This window comes from Halictus rubicundus, chromosome 1, assembly GCF_050948215.1.
Source record: "Halictus rubicundus isolate RS-2024b chromosome 1, iyHalRubi1_principal, whole genome shotgun sequence".
In the NCBI taxonomy this organism is placed as follows: Eukaryota; Metazoa; Arthropoda; class Insecta; order Hymenoptera; family Halictidae; genus Halictus; species Halictus rubicundus.
Window position 1 is genome coordinate 24535577 of NC_135149.1, and position 20714 is coordinate 24556290.

General features: G+C 39.8%; 2 protein-coding genes across 4 annotated transcripts in view; both read right to left on the reverse strand.

Annotated features, from left to right (window-relative positions):
- LOC143358808 (tubulin monoglutamylase TTLL4) overlaps positions 1-20714 on the reverse strand; it is a 116213-nt gene that overhangs the window by 15390 nt on the left and 80109 nt on the right. Inside the window, exon 1 of one of the 3 annotated variants that reach the window (XM_076796298.1) lies at positions 7598-7688. The exons of the other annotated variants lie outside the window; for them this stretch is intronic. The gene's annotated coding sequence lies outside the window, so the exon portion shown is untranslated. Of the gene's footprint in view, positions 1-7597; positions 7689-20714 lie in introns of those variants that run through there. 3 annotated transcript variants of the gene reach the window in all.
- The window catches only part of LOC143359014 (enhancer of split mbeta protein), a 105667-nt gene that overhangs the window by 4629 nt on the left and 80324 nt on the right, over positions 1-20714 (reverse strand). The window lies entirely within an intron of this gene.

The following is a 20714-nucleotide window of genomic DNA, read 5'->3' on the forward strand; positions in this document are numbered from 1 at the left end:
AGCGGTCGAGAGTCGGGCCGGCTCGGGTTGACCGGTTTATTGGAATCCAGGCTGTGAGACGTCGGTTCGTGTATTGGTACGACTAGACCCGCGACACTTGTTGATTCACTGGAATACCACCGACGCGGAGCACGTGCAAGCGCGTGTCGCCACCACTCCTGGCACCCGCCTTCGCTTCTCTTCGCACACGTTCTGCTATAGTGAAGAGCATGACGGCGGCGGCGGCGGCGGCTGAATCACGAGTTGGCGAACAGGCTGATCGGCCGGCGTCGGCTCTCCGGACCAGTTTCTATTCTCCCCGATGTAGAACAATTGAAATAGCGTTGATCGCGAATCGTCCCCTTTAACCGATCCCGCTGACCAAAATACTCCGGTTCAGGCATGCACCTGTGACGAGACGGTGCGATGCTCTAGCACCCATGCTCATAAGCGTTGGGACACCTCGGCGCCCTGGTTCTCAACATCAGGGGATACACTTGTCGATATTTCAATAATTCACTATTTTTGGAAAGAATTATTTAAATAAAAGAAAATTTCAATATATCACGTCTTCAAGACGGATTAAGTATAAAATAATTTTTCCTTGCCCCGTACGGATAGTCCTGAAAATTTGTGATTGTGAATATTTAACCCTTTGCACTCGAAGCTATTTTAACTCCAAAATATTGCCTTTCTGTATATTTTGTTTTCATGGTATACATACGAAAATGGTGCGATTTACTTGTACAATACAGAGATATTTGGTAATTTATTAAATACAAACAAATTTAATAATGTAAAAAATATTTTGAATAACGAAACAGCAATTTTTGGTGGTGTCTTACAGGCACCATTCGAGTGCTAAGGGTTAATGTACCATGTTTGTAAGACGGACTAAAAAGTATAAATTTTTCCCCATACAGATAGTCCTGAAAATTGGTGATTGTGGATTTTTAATAGCTACGAAAATACTTGTAAGATTTAAAACGAAAAACGTGGGCCGCAAGATAATAGTGAGGAGTGTAGAGAGAGTAGCTGCCATTGAGAAAACTCGCACGACAGTTCATTTAATTTGCAGTGCAATAAAATTGTTAGTGACTTAGGTGAACTGTTCATGCATCAATCATCTATTGCATGCGTCCCACGTTTTGCGTTTCAAATCTTAAAAGTATTTTCGTAGCTATTAAAAAGTCACAAATTTTCAGGGCGATCTGTGTTAGGAAAAATTATTTTATACTTTTCAGTCCGTCTTAAAAACGTGGTATATTAAAGATTTTTGTTTTATTTAAATAATAATTTTCTGCTTTTTAGTCTTGTGTGTGTGTTGTCTGCCAGTTCTGAGCTATGTTTAAAGTTTCAAGTCTCTAGCTCATCGGGAAGTTAGTTTAAAATCAATTGCAAAATTTTGTAACAGACAAACAGACATATAAGAAAGCGAGTCGATAAAAATGTGTTAAAAAGACGTCATACGTGCGATATTTTAAACTTATAACCAGACTCCGGATCTTTATGCAAAATAAACATTTTTCTGCATCAATTGCAGGACACAGAAGCTAGGTATAAATTTATATTTTTCACTAAAATAATTAGACCGCGGATTTTATGCATTTATAAGGTCGTTGCATACGAAATGACCGATTTCAGAATGCAAATTTTATAAAGCGTTTTAATCAAGAAATATTATTATAATCTACAGGTTTATTATGTATACCATTTGAAGGTACAAACCTAATCTTTCAAATCCTACCTTCAGTTTCTATCTGTATATCCAACTTTACTTTTAAATAAAATTTATTTCATCATCGGTCAATGTGACCAACGTGTATTCTGTTTATACGAGCGGAAAAATAAACATATTGGCGACAACATTGTGTGATGGTTAATGACATTAATGATAGAAAATGATAATGATAGAAAAAGCTGAAAAATGTAGATGATAATCTAATAAACGAGGAAGGTGAACAACCAAAAAATTCAATATTTACCAAGTACAGTGATTTCTCCATATATGTCGCCAAGGCCTGGATAATAAACGTCGCGGAATACCCCCACTACCACGGGGAATCGACGATCAGGCGTTCCTGAAGAGTTCGCAAGCTTCCGGCAAATAACGTGTTAATTTTAAACGTTTTTTTTTGGTGAACTATCAGAGCATACCGTGTGTGATTTGTTGTCCACAATTTCAGGGACATTCGCTGCTATGTCCGTTGATTGAGTCGCCTCAACCGTATAGGGGCCAGTGCAGTTAAATTAATTTTATTGCTGATACATTGAGCGCACCAAATTTGGTTAAGATGTGCGGTATGCGAGGAACTTGAAAGAGCAGCCGCTATGATGTATCTCCGCTTTACCGTTTCTGTGTCGACAAACTAATTGCTTCCCGTTTTGGGGGAACGCTGAAGGCAGGGCAAACGTCACGTGGAACGTATAATTTCAAAAACTCGCCTAAAATAGAGGAATTCCTTCTCTTTCACGAAACCGTTCATACGGTTAAGTGTGAGAAAATTCAAATGTTCCAAAATTATAGTGAACAAGCTGAAAGAAACGAGAATCGATAATAATAATAATAATAATAAGCCTTATTTATTCATCTAACACAACCTGAGCATTCAACACATGAAAACTCTGAATTGAAAAAAATTCACTTCTACAATACATAATAAAAAAAAATATCCAATAAATCGGTATATTTCGTTGGAACGAAATTAATGGATCGAAGTTAATCAGTCCATCAGGAAAGAAAGTTGATTTATTATCTCCTAGTACGGTGCGTGAAGTTAAAGAGAATTTTGTTTATAGTTCAATTAATTCGATAATGTCAACACGCAGAATTTTGTTCACAGGTTGAACAATTCATTAACGTTAACACGCTGCATCTTCCACGCGTTATAGTGTATAATGTAAGCGCATGATAACTTGTGACGTGTAGTCCAGGAAGTCGCTCGATTGGGATCGCAGTTGCCGACAAAAGCGGTGCCCGGAAAGATTTGTCAGCGACTTTACTCGATTAAATATATAATTATGTGACGTAATGGTGTTCGGAAGTAACAGCTGATTGCAGGAGGTTGTCTTGTCTATCTGAATGTTTCTCGATTACGACAACCATCGAAGAAGTATTCGGTTTCAAACAAATTGTAATGTTGCTTACCATTGGGAGAAAATGTTTCGGCAATCAATTAATAAAATGTCTACTTTGCTACCGTTTTTGTAACTGCACCTAGGTGCACATATGTTCAAAAGTATCGGAACGTTTATCTGAATTCTCAATCTCTGACGATTAAATTACATTAGGAACGTGACTAATGGCTCTACAAGAAGTATGTTCAGGAAATGTTTGAAGAGATTTATAAATAAAGATGTGAATGATTCTGAGCATGCATGACTGCATCAAGGTGGCCTCTAGTTACTGTTGCACACTGCAGTTTTGTCCGTTCTTTTAGATTCTGCATAGAATTTACAGGCCCGATTAGGCCCGATATAGGTCTTTCTCGAATAAAGACATTTTTTAAAAAATATCTCGATAACTAATACAGTGATTTTTCTATATATGTCGCCAAGGCCGGGATGATAAACGTCGCGGAATTATCCCCACTACCGCGGGGTCTCCTGGAGGATACATGACGCTGACAAGATCCGTGTTGTTGACATATATCAAGAATTCACTGTAATCCTTTACCCCAATACTTTCTCACGTAGAATGACGAGAGCAGTCCATGTAAAGAGAAAATTATGCATTTTCGCTTAAAAAAAGATATGCAATTTCATCATTGCATTAAAAAAAAAAATAAGGTCCTACGGATGTATTATAGTACTTACTCTTCAAACCGTTCATCCTTTTTCTTTGATTTCTTTCTGTAACTGTGTATGAACCACCATGTACGTTGTTAACACTAGATTTACGGGACCCGTCAAAATGACGGATTCCAATATTTTTAATTTACGAATATTGAGATTGTAAAGATGATCAGGAATTATTTAACCAAATGATTTCTTTGGGTATATATTATTAAAAAAAAAATGGCTACAAATTGTGATACCCAGATACAATCACGTTATTTTTATAAAGTAATGTACAATAGTCATTTCCAGCGTTCCTAGTGTTAAATCTTGGAAAAGTGTATAGAAAGAAATGTCAGTTCCAACGATGAGAATAAATGAAAATCGTGGCTAATGTTAACGTGTGCTATCATGTTGTCACAGGGTGTAGGGTAGCAGGTACACCTAGGACACGTTTGCTCGGCGTTAGAAAAGGATTCCCCGGTGTGATGAATCGTCGGTGCAACCGGTTCCGAGGTTGCCGCGATCGGGCAGAGATCGGCAGCCGATTTTTCGAATTAAGCGTACGATCTTAATGACCCGCCCATCCCCGGTCGTCAGCAGGACAGGTTTCGCTTGCGGGGCTTAACGAGGTGTTTCGCCCTTTTGGTAGCCGGGTAGGCCAAACAAGGGCCCAAGTGGGCCGGCCGAGTATTTACGAGCCTTTAGCTCTAAACGCGAAAGGTGGCCGGCAAAGGCGATCTCGCGGCGCAGATCGGCCAACGATGTGTCGCGTTCGTTAAAGAATTCGCTCCTTTCGGTATCCACGGACGCCTTAACTGCCAATTGGCTTCGCTTTACGGCTGTCCGCAACGATCCGCCGCTAGAACAGCCGGCGTGTTACAGAGAAACCTTTGGAATTGTTAACAGCTCCCCGACCGGGACCGCGTAATGTCTCTTTAAAGCGGGGAACGCTGAAGCCGGGGCCTCTCTCCCTCTCGCTCCGATAGGATCGGGCCCGGGGACCCAATTTCGCGAGATGGGACCCTACCGCGGAAATATTAGGGGGACCCATAAGTAATCAATTATTTTGAAATCTAAAACAAACTTTGTAGTAAATTTAAGTTTTTATTTCTTAATCTATTATATAATCTCCATCATTATCAAGGACAGTTTGCCATCTTTCCTGCAAATTTTCAATCCCCCTCTTATAGAAATCCAGGGTTTCTGAAGCAAAATATGACTCAAGGTGCCTCCTTACATCTTCTACAGAATGTTTTATTTCTTAAATAATGCTCCAGAGATCTGAAAAGATCAGAGGCAGCAATATCCGGTGAGTACAGGGAGTGCGGTAAAACTTCCCATTGCAATTCGTTGATTTTTTCCTGAGTGAGTTTCGCTGCACGGGGCCGGGCATTGTCAATTTGCAGTATTACACCTTTTCTGTGGACCAAAGATGCCCTCTTTTTCAATAGTTCTGAATACAGTAATTGCTGACAATACAACTCAGCAGTAACTGTTTCTCCAGGTTTCAACGACTCAAAGTGAATCATGCCACGACAGTCCCACCAAATGCACAGTAACACCTTTCTAAGTGATAAGCTAGGTTTAGGGGTTGATATTGCGGTTTGATTTTCAGAAAGCTATTGCTCGAAACGCTTTATGTTATCACAAAGAATCCATTTTTCATCTCCGGTAACGATTCTGCTGAGAAATGGATCTGTACGAAATCTGGATGGCAATGAAGTGCAAATTGATCGACGAATATTCTTGTTGGTCTCAGATAATTGATGCGGTACCCATAATCCTTGCCTATATGCCTTTCCCATTTCGTGTAGGTGCCTTTGTATAGTTGACCATGTGGACCCAAGGCTTCTCGATAATTCTTGTATACTTAATTTTGGATCATCTTCCACTAGAGATTTTATGGTGTCATCATCAAATTCAATTGGTCGTCCACTTCGAGGCCTGTCAGAGAGATCATAATCACCAGCAGCAAACCTTCTGAACCAACGTTGACACTTGTTGACCTTCAATACATCTCCATAAACATCGCAAATTTTCTTTGTTGTTACTATTGCATTAAATTTCGCACGAAAATGAAAAAGTATGCAATGACGAATATGATCCTCGGAAGGTACGGACGCCGCCATTTTGTTACAGGATTGTAAAAAAAATTATACTTTTTAGAATATTTTGAACACAGGCTGCTTTACCGAAAACTGTAAAAAAATCGTGTTTCCTCTTGAAGGATCGGTACAGAACTAAAGGCAAAACAAATTCTTTGCGAATAATTGATTACTTATGGGTACCACTAATAGTTTCTCCTCTGTTCGAGGATTTTTAGAACCGACGACGAGCACCCGGTAACGGGTCTCTAATATCGAGTTTATTTGAACAGCGTCATAATTATTGCCGAAGGCGGTCAGGCCCAGTCAGTCTACCGATCAAATGTGTGCCACGTAATGAAGCCACGGTTTTTATCGCTTTTTTCCAATCAGCGCATGCGAAACAAGAGTCTTTCGAGATAATTAACCGTCGAACGGCGGCCCATTCTTACAACTACAGTGGCGTGCAAAAGTATCCCGGTCACCCTCTAAAAAACGAACGTGTTCAAAATTGTTTTTCATTCATCAAAAGAATTGATTAAAAATTATGGTCATGAATTTCAATTTTTTTTATCTGCGCCCGTAATGAGGATTTAAAATATGCCTTTTGTAGATCGAAGTGAGTTATACGCATCCACGAAGTTTCGTCAAAAGATCGTTGTTCGTTTAACAAACAAATGTTATCGAATTTCTATTGTGAACCTGATCACCATGAATAAAAACATAATTATTGTCCTCAGAAGTATAGAAAATCTGTGACCACTCCAGGGATGTTTACAGGACACACCTTTTTCATAAAATTTTTATCAACCGTTATTATAAACATCGATAACTAGAGTGCAGATCTTTATGCGAAATACAAATTTCATAACGATTTCGAAATTTCAAAATTTCGCTTGCCAAATCGGTGAACTCCATGAAACAGAAAGTGGAAAAATGTGATGAAATAATATACATGGTTTTTTAAAATTCACATTGAAATAAACATTGGATAATGCATAAATACAGATCTAGCTTTCATATAAACACATGTAGAACGAACAAGATAGAATAGTCTGGGTGTAATGAATGTCTTCTGAAATAAATTATTTATTATTCAGCGATCAATATTATTTTGCTGTTTAACCTCTTGCCTTACAATATCGAGTCATACTCGTGATAAAGATTCTGAACAGAGTCTAATAAATATGTATGTTATTAATTTCCTTTAAACCGAAATAAAATTCTATTTTGGCATTGTTAATGTACAGCTGTTGAAAAACATACAGGCATACCTATTATAGGCATACTCTTTTTTTTAGGAAATTATCAATTACAAAAAAGGTTCTAATCACTAAAACCGTAAAATAAATCGTAGTACAACGGGTTAACGGTGTTAATCTGTATTATTTGGGAAATTTATTATAAATAAAAAAGTAATGACTAAACCAAGTGCTTTGACACTTAAAAATATTTCAAAAAGTGGTGTTAATCGATTTGGCCTGTGAACGACTCATACATATTTATTGAGTCGAAAATAATGTAACGGTATTTTTAAATTCTTCTAATGTTTTTACTGTTTGAAATTACACTCACCCATTTTTGCCATAAACGCGTAAAATCCGCAGTCTAGTAATATAAAGAATGTCTAGAAAACTTGTCTGGTCACTCACGAACCGAGGAAGATCTTTCCAACCATTATTTGTGAAACTAATTAGTGAACTAATCGTGCGGAATAAAATATACGCAACATTACGTGAACACGCATTAATTACCTTCTACGCGTAGCACGCGCGAAGCAGCATGATCGGAGTATCGAAGTACACCAGCCACGCGTTGCGGAGTAATGTGAAATGTTTCCTCGTACTTATCGGAGATCACTCACATGTCGCACTGATCGTACGTAATAATACACACTGAATGAATCGCGAGACATAGGACGACTGTGAAAACTCGCTATCTCGTTCTGTATTATCTATGACACACGGCGTCTTCGATACAATTGTGCCGGACTCGGCACAATATATTTTCGCGTTCGTTCTGGCATTGTGCCGGACTACTCAGTTACGCTGAAATAATTTCGTCAGCCGAATACTGATGTGTCATCTATTTATTATTAATGCGCACGCATCGATGAACATCTCGTTCGGCAGTCGAGTTGCGGATATAATTTTAGCTATGGAATTTTATTATAGGCTGATCGAGGCGTGCCGATGCTGTGCGGTGATTAAACGGCGGATTAACTGATTCATCCGAGACTCGAAATAAAACTCTGATATTGTTGCTCGGAGCTTGTATTAGGGCCCGAAATATTCATTCCGTTGCGAATCGTGTCAACCACCTTTAACATAAATAAATTCTTAAAATCGGAAAATGAGAAAGTTTCAACGAGCAAATTGCAAACGAGAAATGTGTCGAGATACTTGAAAATTTTGCTTCAACAATTCTATTTCAACGAACATCTTCGTACAAATTTAAATAAATAAAATGTCCTGTTTTTTTTCGAGAATATTCGAGGATAGAGTAAAATGTTTGTTCGGTTAGTATAGACATTTGTATTTCATGAATTTGTAGGAAGATGGTATAAAAGTACTTTATTTGTTTAACATAGACATTTCCTTGTATTTTGTTCATTTGCAGGGAGCGTAAAAATAGTACAAAAATTCTGTTTAATTAATATACACATTTTCTTGCATTTTGCAAGTTGGCACAATGTATAAAAATCCACGTGACAAATAATTAATGAAATGAAATTGTTGAATATTATTCGGCTGCAATATATATTCATATTTGGAAAATGATAATTGATACAGAAGAGTGAAGAAATTGGAGAACGAGATTAAATGCAACTCGTACATACACGAAGCGTTCATTAAGCGGAATTAATAATATGTTTGATATTATTTCAAGTTGAAGACTACTGCGATATTATATCGCAGATAGATAAGAGAGTCTTGAAGACAAGCGTAGATTTTCTAGTTCCATAGTCAAACACATTCCGGAAGATCTTTCTGTAGAATTTTATTTATACACATCTAATGAATGAAATTGTTGGCCACGTTTCAAAATGTGGGTGGTTCGTGATTAATCTAAGTTTCTGGTTATGCAGACTCTCATGAGAAATAACCTTAAATTCAAGTCCTGGAATTGTTTTAATAGTACGGTTTTCACGAAATTAGAGATAGCATAGAGCTGAGTACTATGTTTATTTATAAAATTGTAAATCTAATATTGGTATTAAAAAATTCTCAATTCTAATAACAAGCGGTGACCTTTTCAATAATTCTTTATGGGACAGTCCGGTCTAGAATGTTATTTTTAAATTTGACATTTACAATAAATTGATATAAGCCAGCGGTATTAAAATATTTCCTCAATGATGACGCGTTCGGTATTAGTTAGCATCCTCGAGACCTCAAATCGAAGATCGTAAAATAAAAATATGGATTCCGTCATAGCTGTCGTTTGACGATGCTTTTAATGAAACTCGCAACCAAGTGATAGCCCCATTGCTGTTGGCAACTCCCAAATCGGACATTTATTATTTATTCCTATAAGCTGGACAGTACTAAAATATTCCCTCAAATCTGAGATATTCCCACAGATCTCTATCGATTAGTATCCTTGAAATCTCATCACATATAAAAACCATCCCACCGGAAACGTACGAAATAAAACGAATAAATAAATATATTGGTCATAATTATGTTCGTAATTAAACTCGAATATAATCAATAGTTTCGTTGCCGCAGGATAACATATATTGTATACACACAGATATAACAGTACTCGAATTGATACAACGGCTGAAGCATTTCTTGCTCGATTCAAAATCTTGATTTTATCCACATGTTTATCTCCCGATACTGTTCGTACGAGGTATAATTTTAATCAAGAAATCTTCGTCGAAAATGTTGGGCATTCACATCCGGATAAACGTGATTTTGTCCAGATTGGTCGGTATAATACGCTCGATGTCGAAAACGAGGCATTAGCATGAGTATACGCTGGTGGAGACCGGTAGGATAATTACACTGATTGGTCGTCCGAGCCGGATGTGATGCTGCTGCATGCGAGTAAAAGCGAGCGAACGAGCGAGCGAGCGAAGCCGCGCTCGCGCTCGCGCGCGCGTGCACGCGGTCGCGCGCGTGTTAAAGCTGAACGTAACGAGCGTTATCCGCGCTGCAACTTCGCTATCATCGAGACAGTGCGCTGGTCGCGTCATTGTTAATCGCGTTAACGACAACGATACTTCCCTGAACCGGGGAAACCAGATTCAAATTTTTTCTCATCCACCGTCTCTACACAGTAGCGCAACACACATTGATATGATTCTCTTTTCTACTATATTCACAGTTGTTACTTTGCCGAATTTATGCTAAAAATGCGCAGATAGAATATTAGACAGTGGAGACATTTAAAGAGTTTAATAACACTGTCGTACTATTTTCGACTCGTCAGAATCGTCGAGACAAGAAATAAATGTTTACGTAGCATTGTTATTTCGCATAAACATCCGCAGTCTACTAATCACTCTTGAACACTTCTAGTGTTCCTCTGCTGCTACTTTCAAGGGCGTATTTTCGAGCAGTCGTGATGTCTTAAATAAAATCAGCTGAAACAATTCCACGTAATACAATAAAATCGAAATAATGAAATAAAAATTGAAAATCTGATGCCGGAGTAGTCCTAACTTAATCTTAACTTTTGCTACAATGATCAAAAAGCTGCCGAGGAAAACTGCCTAAATACATTTTACGCAGCGACAAATGCACAGTAAATACACAAAAAAAAAAATTGTTAGGTGTACTGTGAATTTACTGGCAAATGCGTAACAATTTCTCCAAACAGCTTTTCAGTCGCGTTATACAGTGTGTCCCTGGAACGTTGTACCTCCTTGAGAGAGGCGATTCCCGAGGTCATTTGCAGTAACTTTTTCCTTTGCGGAAATGTCCTCCGTGGCTTTGTTAGGGAGTTATCCACGAAAAACACGGACCAATAGGAACGGCGGTTACAGCGGCACGCGCTGAGCGTGGCGTCGGCATTGGCCGAGTTCGAGTCCGTCCGCTGTAGCCGCGGTCTGATTGGTTCGCGTGTGAGAACTCTAGAACAAGGCCGCGGAGGATATTTTCTCGAAGGAAAAAGTTACTTCAAATGACCTTGGGAATCACTTCTTTCAAGGAAGTGGAACAGTTTTGTACAGGGGTAAAGATTTATATTAGAATCTGTCATCACCCATACAAGGGTGCCAAACGTGCCCTAGCAAAAATGAACATTTTCGAAAATCGTTACCTCGACAGGAGTCAATCTCGGCGGGCGTCGGTGTTAGCTGAACGGAGGCACCATCGTGGCATGGTTATGGCAAAAGTGGCACGGTAGATCGAAGCTTTCGCCGAGAGAATCGTTCGGTAGCTGGTTTCGGTTGGAATCACGAGAGAAAAGGTGTAAGAAGCCCAGCCCCGTCGACGCTAATTCGGAACGTGCTTCCTCGTCTCCCTCTTCATCGGTCGTTCGAAAACAGTTGTCGATGACTTCGTCTCGCTCTCTCTCTCTCTCTCGCTTCTCTTTCGGTCTCTCGCTCTCCCTGTTTTCGTTGCGCGAACCCCCGGCAAGGATCACGGTGGTTCACGGGCCGCAGAATGGGTAGCCTCCGAAATTCTTCGCTTGTACGCTCTTGGCTCGTGCTACGAGAAACGTGGGAAGATTCTCAGGCCTGGAAGCCGTTCATGCTCCCACCACGTGCAGCCGAGCAACACGCGTTGCACACGATCTGGTTGTGTGGCGTGCATGCACGTCTCCTTAGGGGCACACGTACGAGTTCGCACACCGGCGAGCTTTTATATGGGAATATACATATAGAGGCGTCCTCTTGCTCTCCTCTCTTTTTCCTATCGCATTGTGCAGCGAGCTGTGAGTCCTCTTTATGCGGCAGAAGAGCCAACCTGGCCTGTAATGTAACCTTAACGTGGCCCTATTGCCGCTTGTTGTGCACATAATACGAGGCTATTGTACCCAGCACGGGCCATATTGTTGCCCACATCTCGGGCCCGGCACCCCGCCACGCAAGCGACGATCCCCCTTTCCTTATTCCCTCTTTCTTCTTCTTCTTCTTCTTCTTCTTCTTCCTAGCCTCCCACCCCTGTTTCTTTTTCTTTCCTGTGACAGAACACGAGACCCCCTCTTCGTATCCTATCTCGCCTCACTACTTGTCTTTCCACGGCAAGCTCGGCCCATGCGAAACGGGATCGATCCACTCGGGATTTCGGCAAGAGTTCACGCGACGCCTGACACGATTAATCCAACAGTGATCGTGTTTGCGTAACAGATGTTGCGCACAGATTCTCGGCTTCCGGCCGACACTTTATCGGACGATCCTGCGTTACCGGAGATTCGTCCAACTGAATTTCAGTTTATCTTCGCCGGTTAGGCGAGTTCAAAGTGTCAGGTCGCAGACCCGAGTAACAAGAAGGGCAGAATTGCGCGGTCATACACGATGTAAGATTAGGTAGACACAGCGCACGAGAAGATGCAGATTCACCGATAGAACGTTTTCGTTCTTGACCGTGCGTTCGCGTTGCAGGTCGGTTCCAGGCGAAAATTTATTTAATCACCTCCCTCCAATTTTCTATTTTCATTGTAAAATCGATTAAACGTTTAATCCACATTTGTTCGTTAACTTTTGCCGGATGAACCCAGATTTATTGTTGTATGACTTTTCCTTCCGAAGTTATACGTGAACACTGTATCATTGGTTCGGATAATCGAGGTTCTACTGTATCGCGGATCAAACGAGTATGCGAATGATGCGAATAGCGTCGTGTTTGGTGTCATTTCGATCGGACAAATGTGACGAGTACGTTGGTAAAGGTTTTATAAAGAAATCATGCGATTCAGTCCCACAGTTTTCACATGTATCGAGGCTTTACTGTAATTCCAATCATTAATCTTTTACTGGCACGTAAGTCAAGAACTGGTTTAACATTGTTACCGGAAAGCAGGCTCGGGTATTATTTAAATAATCTATAATGGAATTATTAATAAAATTGCTTATTTGTGGTTCTGAAGAGACTGTTAAAGGATACGAGATTGGTAAACCTACAGAATATCCTTTTATTATTTTCTACAATTATCGAGTACAAGTCTCCCGGCTTTTTTTAGTGCGGCAAATAAACGCAATCAGAGGCTTGATAAGAGTAAGCTAATTGAACTGCTTTAAGCTGCTTATAATAATACAGCCAAGAAGGAAATTAGTTCATTTTAAGGACGAAAGTAGCTCGATAAATTCACAACCAAACCAGTAAGTAAACTAAACAGCAGGTGTCAGGCATTTAAATTACATTATTTGCAATGACTCGAAGGATTTGTAGAAAAAAATGTGAAAAGCTGTAAGTCGGTTCGTTTGATCTTCCGAAGCGTTCGCCAAAGAACTTTGTTGTTTCGCAAAACGTCTGAAGATAAGATCGTACCAATGATCCGCAACATGCGGGTAGAACGATTCTTATTAGTACTAATTCGAACCTATTACGTGGTAAACTCGAAAAGGAGTATGAATGTATTTAAATGTTATTCGTGTAAATGCCATGGGTCGGGAAAGTACGGCACAAGCAATTTATAGCATGCGCGAGAGAGCAAGACGCGAATGAGCCAGACAGAAAGCGGATCACGATAAGTTATCATTAAGTAAGGACGTGTCATTTACTCGTATTTCTTTGCAAAATGCGGGCAAGGAAGGCTTTTCGCAGCAATAATTAATTTTTGCGAAGTTTATTCAAGATTTACTGTCGTTTCCATTTGCAAACCTGTCATTAATCGAACGCTGCTCTCCGGTCTGTTCCATTTTCGATTTTACCTGCGATTACGGCTCGGCTCAATTAACACAAAGTGTTACTCTACCCTTAATTAAGCGTCGTAAGAATGTCCCTGGAAGACATCGCTTTAATTTATAATTTTCGAACGAATTTGGCCGTCGAAAAACGTAGAATCACTCCAAAAAGTGTTCGAACAGTGGGCTTCCGATTTTCTAAAAAATGGCGATTGTCAAACTGTCGCAACTTTGTGAAAAAGAATCGTGCGACAATAAACCTGGACTCACTTTGAAGCTTCAAGCTTTTACTTAATTTTGGAGCTATTGTACAGTGACGAAACAATGTTTCGACTCACTTCTGCAGTCAAACACTTTTTTCTATCTTCATTAATTATCAAAATATTTCATAAATCAAGTTTTCCATTTTTTATTCCATGTAGAAATTAATTATTGAAATATTGAGCCATGATAGCGTTGTTAATTGTATTATTAAATCATTAATATATTATTATAATAATGTTATATTAAAATAAATAATAGATGAATGTTATATTAAAAACATATTATATTAATATTATTTACATTATTATAAATATATATACAATTCCTACAAAAAATCAGTGGCCTGCTTTGAGCAGTATTTTAGAGATTAGAAAAGTTGAAAAAATTCTCTTTATAATATTGGATATCATAAAACTCGTGAATGGGTTACCCGAATTTTATTGAAATGGCTGATTTTTCTGGATTAATTTGGAAAGTACAGGAAGCACCGTGGCCACCGGATAACTACCTGTCAGATAACTATCCGATAGCAACGCCCCTCGATTACACGCGCTACTCACCAACCTAAGTGTACCATACAGTATGGTCCAAACCGTATTATCATGAAAAAGTTATTTATAAAACTCGTTGCATGGCGTTTATTGGAATCTCGGTTGGCATTATCATTTTCACAGGAAATGAGCTGGACGCGTATGGTTCCTTAGGAAACGCATTTTTTCTAGTAATTACATCCTTAATTATTTGTTATCGCCTTGATTGTATATGCTAACAAACTAGTATTGTGATAAAAATCGCCAGAAATCTGAATAAATAAATATTTTGATATTTTTATAGTTAGAATAAACATTAAAAATTTTTTTCGTCAATGAATTTCCCACAGAATTGAAGATTGAAGACTCCCCTTTACAACGATGCCTTGAAAATTCATGTGCGATTTTTTTCACCGTTTCACGCAACAAAAATGAGGACCAAGTTCGGTGGTATTAATGTCCTCACGCGGTGAACCTTGTGTCACTGTAAAGCTGCCTGTACACCTTTCGTTTAAACCATAATAAAACGATGTAAAAAAATCTTACATCAAGTTTTCTTGTATCGTTGTAAAGGGGAGACTTCAATCTTCAAATCTATGGAAGATTCGTTCACGAAAAAAAATTTTCAACGCTTCTAGAGACGCTTCAATCGATACCATTTTCGAAAGAAATCATGTCTTCAGTTTTCCACCTGCCAGGTGGAGCCAAATTATCTTAGGCAAAAATGAACGATGGTTGGTGAAAGTAGAAGCCCGAAGCTTTAAAAAGAGACCAGGATGATTATTGTGCTATTTGTTTTAACGAATTCGTCGCTGTTTAAACGCCGACGATTTCTGGAGACTGGGGAATTTAGTGTTCAAATACTTTTTGGACTCACTGTTTATGCATATGTATGTTTTTATTTGGACCGTGTTATTTCAAAATCGTGTAAAAAAGTACCGCGCGGAAAAATGTAGTTGCCCGATTATCTGGATTCGGTTTCTCCGAGTGGCGCGCGAGTTGATTAGTTCGGGTAATCAAGGCTCCTCTGTATTTGGAGCGTAATGGACCCTAAGCTTTATGTAACGCCGACAGATTGCTGCTGGCAGATTGTACGCACGCGTGTTACGTCAATTTACAAAAAAGAAAAAAAAAAAAACGAAAAAAGAGGCCTTCTCCGGTCGTGATTAATTGGTCCCAGTGCAACTAGGTCCCAGCGTCGGTTCGTGTGCCCGGCGTTGTTGCGTAAACTTTAATCGGCTTTACCACTCAATCTGGCGAGGTGAAAGTTTTTCGTAGATCGTACAGCCGTCATGGAGGTGAATTCGACGACGTCCAAATTGGGCAGCTTGATATTTCCGATAATTAATTCGAGACACGACAAACGTCCCGCGGAAGTCAACCTGTTTCGCCGAATGAGAACTCTGTTCGGCTAATTAGAGATCTCGCGTTGCTCGATTTTTTATATTTTTAATCAAATGAGACGGCTCAATTAAAGTGGCGCAGTTCAATTACCTTCGATCGGTCCGCCGAAAAAAAAAAAAAAAAAAAAAACAGGAAAAAAACTCGTCATTAGCCATCGAGGAAAAAGCGTAAACGTTATTAACCTTACATCTCCGCCCAGTTAATTATTTCGACGTTATTGTTCTTCGGGGAGAACACAATCTAAATCCGTTTGAACATTCTCTATGGGGTTACGCGCTAAGGAGTCGCGTGTAAAAGTGAAATTTTATAAAAATCCCACCCTAATCTTCTTACCCTAATTATTGCACCATAAAAAAAAAAGAATAAAATGTTTTAATTACTACGAGAACAAAGTTGTTACTGGCTCCTAACGCAAAAACATGGCGTCTCTCCCTCGTTTACCCTACAGCGAGAGGTGCAGAATTCGTTACCAAGTAACCAGTACACTCTTTTCTCGATTGATGTCGCAAATATCTGTCTGATAATAGTCGCAGAACTATTCCCACTACTGAGGGGCCTCGAAGCTCGAGAGTCATAATAAACATAATACGTGTACGACGTGGATGAAAGTATAGTATCTCCTAGACGATATATGTCGCTGGCAAGACCCGTGTTGTTGACAATTATCGAGAAAACACTGCAATAATTGTGTCTGTACACTGTAATAACTCCAGTCGTTCGTACGAATAAAACGGACAAGACTCGCGCGACACGCAACAAAAATGGCGCGCGGCAGGGAACGTGTTAAGGGGTTCCACGGTTCGGAAAGCAAATAGTCGTTAGCGGCGTGACGAAGTTGCAGCACGTCCTCCGCCTTTATTAGTTTCTTTCGCGTTTTCCACGGCCGCTGGACTAACCCGAAGTCGATTAAAACGCCGCGTCGCTTTCGCGGTCCTCCGGCCAGTAGGAACAGAGAATCCGTTCGACTTGATGCCTGATTATTCGTCGTGCGAACGAATCATAAACGCCGATCTGCGCGTCCCTGCATCCTTCCCGAGCATTAATCCAACGCGGTAATGAACTTGGTGGAATAAAAAAAAAAAGGAAAACAAAAAACCAGAGTCGAGGCAGAGAAACCGAGGGAATCCCCACGGGGACGGTGTGCTCTTGATTCATGGCGGCGTTCGTTAACACCTTCAGCGTTAAACTGAATTGTGATCGTTATTCGAACATTTCAGAACGCCCGTGCCAAGTTAATTATTTTCTAAAGTGTCGCAAGGGTGCCACGAAATGTTGAATTGTTTATCTGTGCAGAGCGAGTTTATCTGTTAACACTAGAACTACCGAACCAGTCGCAATGGCTGGTTCCTAATTTTTTCTTGCACAATTGTGGAAATTATAAAAATGTTTTTGTCAGAAATTTTCCGAATGAACTTCTTCATTGAAGCACCCGTTAGAACAAAAATATACATCGGCAGTTTTAGTATTGACTGCTACAAATATCTAAATCTAAAAAAAAAATATAATAATAATAGTATTAATGAATGATTTCAGTGTGCCGCCAGACAGAATATTTTGAGAACCACTGGCCTAAGTTGTGTCGTTCTACTTCAACTCTACGTGTCGTTAGGTTCAACCCCTTGCACTGTAATTTAGTTTACGGTTGCAGCGATTAGAAGTTTTTTTGCAATCTCGATGACTATATTATTATAGTCACCGAGAGATAAATATAGAAACCCTTGAAGTCTTCGAGTCCTTCCTTGAAGGCCCTGTGCACCTTGCGAGACCATCAAACTTCCCGAAAAAAAAGGATACACGCAGAACCGTCGACGCAAATACCGTTTCAAAAATGTACAGTTACCATCCCCCGAGACTGACCTTTTCCGTAAATTTGGACGACTTCGAGGAGTGACACTATACTTATGTTAATACGAAAAATAGCAATCGAATTAACGCTAATAACAGGCCCTTAAATTTTGTACATTTACGATGCATAATCTGCAGCCGAACCGGCAGCGGTTAAAGTTACGTTTATGAACATAGTCGCATAAATCGCGAATAAAATTTGCATCTCTTAAGGATAAATGAAGCTTAAGCGCTATACGCAATTATTTATCCCGGGTCCACGGCGGAACCGTTATCCTTGCAAATTGAGTTAACATAATGGAGCCCATCAATAAGTGTCAGTGAAAAATCCGCGAGACGCCTGTGCGAAAAATTATTCTTGTTCACTGTTACGTTGTCCTTGCATAGATCTATTGAAAAGTAAACTTACAGGTAATTAATAGGATCGAGAGATTTGAAACCTTATTTGCCCAAAAAGTAGTATTAACTCTTATATAAACGTCTTAATTGTTAACACTGAAGAATCCTCTCCGTTTTGAAAAATAACGGAGAGAGAAGATTAATTGCTAAGGATACCCTGAAGAGGAAAGCAACTTTTGATTACAAATTGATATATTTTACCACATTGTAGCGGCCATTTTTGAAAACCTACCAACAGTGGCACGCGTGAATCAACTTAATATTTTGCGTATGTTGTCGATTCGAAGGAACTTGATTTTGCAAATGGAAGACCGATTATTTGAAGGACGTTTTTGTAAAAATAAAAATTTTTAGAGGCGTTTAACCTGACGAGTGAAAACGACCGGTTTCCGATTTCTTCTTTCACGGCTATTGACACTGGGTTCAAGGAGCACTAAAAATGACAATTTTACATTACTTTACAAAAATAACATGAATGTATCTATCAAAATTTGTAGCCATTTTTTAAATAATATATACACAAAGAAATCTTTATGATGCATCTTTACAATCTCCATATTCGTAAATTAAGAATATTAGAGTCCGTCATTTCGACGGGTCCCGTAAATCTAGTGTTACATTATTGTCCACTACTGGTCGGGGCGCGCTTATGCGATCGCAGCTCGCCCCACAGCGATCGATCGGCCCGGTCGATCCTCCCCCGGATCCCCGGAACGATTACATAAAAAGGAAACTATGTAAAAGATGTCTACACGGTCGGGCATCAATTACGGCCTGAACAGGCAATCACGCGGCAATTATGAATTCGTCACGAGTAATGAATATCGACGCGTCTCCGCGCGTCTCTCGGCGGAGACTCATTGTCGGCGTCGAATCGCGAAACGGGAGCGGTATAAAGTGTGATCCTACACGAGACGGCCGCCGGCAAATTGCCGTGGTCAAAAACCAAAAAAAAAAAAAAAAAAAAAAGAAAACGAAAAGAAAAGGAAAGAAAAAAAATTACAGGAACACTTTTTTCACCGGGACTGTCAGAGAGAGAATTCGCGGCGGAAGAGCCCGAGAACGCCGTTTCGGGAGTTTAATGCCGACGGAGGAGAACGTACCGTGTGCAGGGAGGATCACGCGAGATTCATCGTTTGATGAACACCGAAAATGACCGGCGTGATCTGTTTAGCTTGGCGGAATTATCGAGCCACGCCACGGGGACCGAGTACATAGGTATTACACCTGCTGTCAGGATCAGAGGCCGCGGTTAGGGTGACGGTTACGATTCACGAAGGTGGCTCTCGACGTGCTTGATATGCTGTCGGTCGCCGGGCGATGCTGCGCGCTGCGTGTTCCGTGGCAGCCAGGAGCAAAAGAAAGAAGAAAAATGCACGGTTACGGTAAAGCAATGGAGACCCGAGGTCGCGGAGGGGTGCAATTTTCGCGGTTCGCATTTTTCGCCATTACCGTACATACCGTTATTTCACGGTAATCGTGTCTCATCGTTCCTCGGCCTGGTTCCACCTCGGAGCCACCTGCTTCGCGTACACCGACTCGAATTAACGTCGATGTTGACTTGAAAGGTTACTCGAACAACGGTCCCCTACCGGGATGCGTGTTTGAACTTTATTTTTAACTCTCTCTGTCTCGCTCCTCGCTCTCCGTCCTCTCGTAACGGTCACCTTTTTTTCGGCAAACCGACAATACCGACGCCCCACTGCGTTCCATTGTTTCTTACTAACCCTTAGCACTCGAAGGCGCCACTAAAAATTGTTTCATTAACAAAATATTGGGTGAAGTTAAAAGTTCTCAGCGATTTTTCCTCTTTATTTCGATGAAATTAAGAAAGTTAGAATTTTTGGATTTAGATCAAATATGCGTCGTTTTGTTCGATAACTTTTGTCCATTTTTAAGGCAATTTCATAATTCTTGCGATTGAAGAAGTCCTCGTCCCTATTGGTAAAAAACTTGACCAGATCATTTTCACAAGCCTCTTTGAGGCCAGTTTTTTACCATCAAGAAAATTTTGACGACGCGCCAAAAGCTCCGAGACCTGGCACCAAGCGATTATCACCTTCTCAAGCATTTGCAAAATTTTCTTGATGGTAAAAAACCGGCCTCAAGAGAGGCTTGTGAAAATGAGCTGGTCAAGTTTTTCACCAATAGAGACGAGGACTTCTTCAATCGCGGAACTATGAAATTGCCTTCAACATGGACAAACGTTATCGAACAAAACTCCGCATATTTTATCTAAATCCGAAAATTCTAACTTTGTTAATTTCATCGTCGAAATGAAGAGAAAAAACGCTCAGAACACGTTCGGCGCCGCGTCGCCCATATTTGGGTGACGGAATTATTTGTGCATGTTTTAAAATGAATTCTTACGTTGATATATTCATTGTACTAAACTTGATTAGGATCTGTAACATGCAAGAAAGTTGGAGGATTACTCAGTATCATACAATTAATTTTTTGCAATTTTTATTTCATCAAATAACTTACTTTGATTTTAAGGAATTTTTGGGGTTTCTAGTGGGGCGTTCAAAGTGTTAAATTTGTTTGTATTTAATAAATTAGTAAACATTTCAGTATTGTACGAATAAAATGCACCATTTTCGTGTGTATAACATGAAAAAATATACA